The sequence below is a fragment of the Salvelinus sp. IW2-2015 genome, unplaced genomic scaffold, assembly GCF_002910315.2.
Source record: "Salvelinus sp. IW2-2015 unplaced genomic scaffold, ASM291031v2 Un_scaffold4774, whole genome shotgun sequence".
NCBI lineage: Eukaryota > Metazoa > Chordata > Actinopteri > Salmoniformes > Salmonidae > Salvelinus > Salvelinus sp. IW2-2015.
In genome coordinates this window covers 23,926-29,418 of record NW_019946043.1, presented here as the reverse complement: position 1 = coordinate 29,418, position 5,493 = coordinate 23,926, and the positions used below count along the sequence as shown (strand labels likewise).

At 43.1% G+C, this 5,493-nt stretch overlaps 1 long non-coding RNA gene across 1 annotated transcript; it reads right to left on the bottom strand.

Moving 5' to 3' along the window:
- Positions 1-3,385: 3,385 nt before the first annotated feature.
- Positions 3,386-3,901, bottom strand: LOC139026436 (uncharacterized). Its single transcript, XR_011478208.1, has 3 exons — positions 3,846-3,901; positions 3,550-3,622; positions 3,386-3,453 (listed from the first exon to the last, which is right to left on the bottom strand). It is a non-coding gene; the product is annotated as an uncharacterized lncRNA (long non-coding RNA).
- Positions 3,902-5,493: the final 1,592 nt, after the last annotated feature.

Sequence of the window (5,493 nt, the reverse complement as noted above, 5' to 3'; positions counted from 1 at the left end):
CCTCTAATTGGTGCATCTCAGTTGAGGCAGGCACTCGGGTTTCCTTTCTGAACTAGCTCCGCTTAATAAATGCCTTATTTTCTTGTGTATTATCTGTTTTTGATTTTTTTCTATGGGATTTAGCCAATTCCAGATTTTTTATAATAGATAAAGTATTTGCTTGTTTTAGTGACACAAAAGGATAATATTGATAAGAGATTTACATAATTTTAGCTCTGGAGTTGCTCCTGATTTGTTTAAATACGTTTTACTTTGTATTGGTGTCAGAATATTATTGGGCATTTTATATTTATATTATGTTACCATATTGTTCGTGTCATAATATTGCTTGTTTTATTATTCAAATTATGAATTATTACCTATTTTAGATACATTACATTTTGCAGTTTTTTTTTTACATTGAATACAGTACAAGTATCATGTTGTAAATAAGCTCAAAGTTAGACAATAAATAGAACAACATAAATAAATTATGTTTCTTGTATTTCTGCCTATTGTACATATGATGGCGCCATTGAGCAACATAATGCATGAGTGGCTAGCCTATAGGTCAGCCAGGGATACTCCATTACTGTCAGGAGATAAACTGTAATAGATCAACTCGGCACTGTTCATCAACAAACACACACAAGAAATGCACGAACACACACACGTAAACACACACTGAGTCTGGAACTTGCCAGAGTCTTTCCCGGTAGTTCAGACGTTGTATGGGTGTGTGTGTGTGTGTTTATATGTGTGTGTGCGTGTGTGTGTTTTTCGTGTGTGTGTGTGTGTGTGTTTTTGCTTGTGTGTTGTGTGTGTGTGTGTGGTATGGGTATGTTGCTCCCTAAACTATTGCAGGAAACTCTAATGTAAGTGGTCAACAGATTTACTAGGTGGTAAAGGTCTGTGTGTGTGTGTGTGTGTGTGTGTGTGTGTGTGGTGTGTGTGTGTGTGTGTGTGTGTGTGTGTGTGTGGTGTGTGTGTGTGTGTGTGTGCGTGTGTGCGTGTGTGGGTATGTTGCTCCCTAGACTATTGCTGGAGTACTCTAATGTAAGTGGTCCAAAGATTTACTAGGTGGTAAAGATCTGGATGGACTATTTCTACATTGATCTCATTTCTTGTATTTCTTTGGGAATGTGGTTCATACTGCTACTGGTGTCTGGAGCTCTACCCCTCTGCCCTATCAGACGCTCAGAAGTCCTTCCAGCTCGCCCTGATTGGACAAAGGATACTTCTTAAGGGGAGTGCACTGAAGGGGTTGAAGGTCAGTGTCTGAGCTTTCTACTGTGAACGTGGACATTGCTGATTGTGTGTGTGTGTGTGTGTCGGTCTGTCTTCTCCCTCTCCCCACTCCTTCTATCTCCCATCCTTCCTCCTTCACTCTCACATCATCTCCTCTACCTCCCTCCCCTCCCCTCAGTTGTCCTTGAATGGCTTTCTGAATAGGAATGGCCAGGGTTTGATGCTGCGTGTTGCTACTGATGTCCACCTGACAGCACAGTAGAGATCACAATGGTGTGTTGATGTCTCTGCATGAGAGCCTTCAGTTTAGAGCTTCAGTTTAGAGCTAAATAGTATCAACATCGTTCAACACAGAGAGAAAAGTACACGATTCAACTCTTTCTGGCAGCAAAGGAAAAACAAGCTTTGTTATTGGTTCCATTGTACTTGTGGGACTATGCTATTGGTCCCATTGCATGTATTTGGACTGTGCCTGCTGTTTGTCCTCCGGTCCAGGGGGTGGAGCTGGAGAGCACCCCTGGTGATCAGGTACCGAGACAGCTAGATGCAGAGAACCCCTCCCTCTCCTCAGAGGACAATCCTAATGGCCTCAACACTCCTCAGCCTCCCAGTAGCCTCCACAGGGTAAGGACATCCATCTGTCTGTCAAAACATCATCTACGATTTATAAAACAATATATAAGCATTTATAATGAATAATTATGAGTTTTCTAAAGTGTTACCAATCATCTTTATATAAACTTTTGAAATGTACAAAGTGATGGAAGGAGGAAGCAGGAGCACAGTGCAGGTGTTTGTGTTTTCATACTGTTTGTCTCTCTTCTCCCAGGACCAGAGGATGGCTCCATCAATGGTGACGAGTGTTTCTTCTGGAGGACCACTGGCTGTTTCTATGGTGACAAGTGTCGCTTCAAACACAAGCCTGAGCAGAGAGGAAGAGACAGGAAACCATGGCAACCTGACCACACGCAGCGACTGGATAGTAGAGAGGGAGGAGGATGATGAAGATTAGAGAAGATGAGGGACTGTGTCCCTACTTTAAAGGGAACAGGATGCTTGGGAGGGTGTCACCCCATTTGAGTCTCTGGCACAGACCACAGATCCCAGACAGAACATGGACATATAGAATGAGTGTGTGAAGTGTCAATCAAAGTGAAGAGGAGTGCACCTCTGATTTCCTTCCCCCTCTCCCTCGGCCTGAGCTGTGAACATGGAAATGACATCATCATTACAACCTTGAAGGGATCTTTGCCCAGTGAACCTCCTCTGTGATGACCATGTTGTAGACACTAGGGGGCTGACATCTGTTGTTATCATGTGTTTTACTGTGTATATATGTATGGTCATGTGACTGGACATGTGACCTGAATGTGTGACCATTGTGATGTCACTTTGCCAGCCTGATGTCATAGGGTCCAAGTAATTGCCCTACAGGGGATAAATAATCAATGCTTTTTAATTGAATATGGGGCATGTTCCAGGCAGACTAAATTGCACTCACCTGCCTTCTCTCACAACACCTGGATAGGTGTTTGTTTAAGATGTCAGCTAACCCAATCATGATATAGCAAACTGATGCACGACTGCACAGTCAGTGACTTGGCACGCAACCATGAGTCAGCCTGGAACGTCACCAGTGTCCATGGGGTGTTCTACCATCCACACTAGACCTTAAATGAACAAGTAGTGTGCTACTGTGGATATTGGAACAAGACCCATAACACCTTCCTATATTGAGTTGCGCCACCCCTTTTGCCCTCAGAAACAACTCAATTCGTCGGGGCATGGACTCTACAAGGTGTCAAAGGCGTTCCACGGTGATGCTGGCCCATGTTGACCATGCTTCCCACAGTTGTGTCAAGTTTGCTGGATGTCCTTTTGGTGGTGGACCATTCTTGATACACACAGGAAACTGTTGAGCATGAAACCCAGCAGCGTTGTAGTTCTTGACACACTCAAAGCAGTGCGCCTGGCACCTAATACTGTACCCCATTCAAAGTCACTTCAATATTTTATCATGCCCATTCACCCTCTGATGGCACACTACACAATCCATGTCTCAATATCTAATGGTTAAAAATCCTTCTTTAACCTGTCTCTCCCTTCATCTACACTGATTGAAGTGGATTTAACAAGTGACGTCAATAAGGGATCATAGCTTTCACCTGGATTCACCTGGTCAGTTAATGTCATGGAAATAGCAGGTGTTCATAATGTTTGTGTACACTCAGTGTTTGTTCAGTGGACTAATACCTGTCTGTTCAGTGGACTAATACCTGTCTGTTCAGAGGACTAATACATGTCTGTTCAGTGGACTAATACTATGTCTGTTCAGTGGACTAATACATGTATGTTCAGTGGACTAATACATGTCTGTTCAGTGGACTAATACAGTCTGTTCAGTGGACTAATACATGTCTGTTCAGTGGACTAATACATGTCTGTTCAGTGGACTATACATGTCTGTTCAGTGGACTAATAATGTATGTTCAGTGACTAATACATGTCTGTCAGAGGACTAATAATGTCTGTTCAGTGGACTAATACATGTATGTTCAGAGGACTAATACATGTCTGTTCAGTGGCTAATACATGTCTGTTCAGTTGACTAAAGTGACAATATGAGGAGTACACAATGATTGTTTTAGAGCATCAATGTAAAATGACAATCTGTCTGTATCCTCTCAGCATGTGGGGAGCTGGGTGTACAAATGACTGTTTTATTATGTCAAACAGTTGTATTCATTAATAATAAAATACAGTTTTATCAAATCAGATGAAGTTTCATTATTAAATGTCATTTGTATCTGTATCTTTATCCGCTGCCAMGTGGCGTATATTTACGTTTCCCTCTCTGATTGGAATGTCTCAATTCACTCGTCGAGTGACAATTAAAGAAAAAAAACGACATTGATGAAAGATGTGAATTCCTCTACCCTGGCAAAGACATAGACCATATCTAGGAAAACGATTTAGGCTTTGCCTGTTCCTCTCTGCCCCTGTTCCTCTCTGCCCCTGGCCCCAGTACTTTCTGGCTGCGTCCCTTTTCTCCACCCTTCCCGAAGTGTGCACTAACAATTAATCACCAATCACACACACACACACACACACACACACACACACACAGAGGCAGTGTTAACTGAGTTGTCTCATATCAGGTGGAGAGTTCAGCCCCTGTGAAGAGGAAGAGAGTCTCACTAACGGGTGACATGAACACAATTGTCTCAGAATGATTATTTATATTCACTGAAATGACCCCAGTTTAACACTGTATGTGTGTGTTCTCCTCCAGAGAAGGGTATTCAGTTGTTTTAGCAGGGCCACTACTCTCAGGCTGTGGACATGTTCTCTGAGRCWATCCACTGTTACCCCAAAGACCACAGATACACCTTAAAGCTGGACCTCTACCTATGACCCCAAACACCACAGGTACACAACATAAAATACCACTATACTCCCACCTGAAATTAGATTTATGTAATCTTGTCCAAACTCGCTCTCTCTCTCTCTGGTTCTTTGGGAATAATTGATACAGCTACGGGTGTTTGGAGATCTACTCCTCTGACTTATCAGATGCTCAGAAGTCCACCCAGCTTGCTCCTGATTGGCCAAAGCGATGCTTCCACGAAGGGAGTGCACTAACAGGGTTGAAGGTCACTATCTGAGCTATCTACTGTGAACTTGCACGATGCTTTGTGTGTGTGTGTGTCTGTCTGTCAGAATTCTGACTCTCTCGCCATCTCTCTTCCTCCCCCCTCCCTCCCTCCTCCCCTCTTCTCTCCAGCGGTATGGTGAGGCAGAGAGGGCCATGTGACACAGTGGAGGCTCCTCAGAGGAGGAAGGGGAGGGCCATCCTCCTTAGTGAATTTCATTATTWAAAAAAAAAAGGTAAACATTTAAAAAGTTATCCTTTTTAGATGAAGCTATCTAATCAAATAAATTATTAAAACACACTATTTTGCAATGAAGGTCTATAGTAGCCTCAACAGCACTCTGTAGGGTAGCACCATGGTGTAGCTGGAGGACAGCTAGCTTCCGTCCCCTGGTACATTGATTTCCATACAAAACCTAGGAGGCTCATGGTTCTCGCCCCCTTCCATAGACTTACACAGTAATTATGACAAGTTACAGAGCATGTCCTCCAACCTATCAGAGCTCTTGCAGAATGAACTGACATTTTGTCCACCCAATCAAAGGATCAGAGAATGAATCTAGTACTGAAAGCATAAGCTACAGCTAGCTAGCACTGCAGTGCATACAATGTGG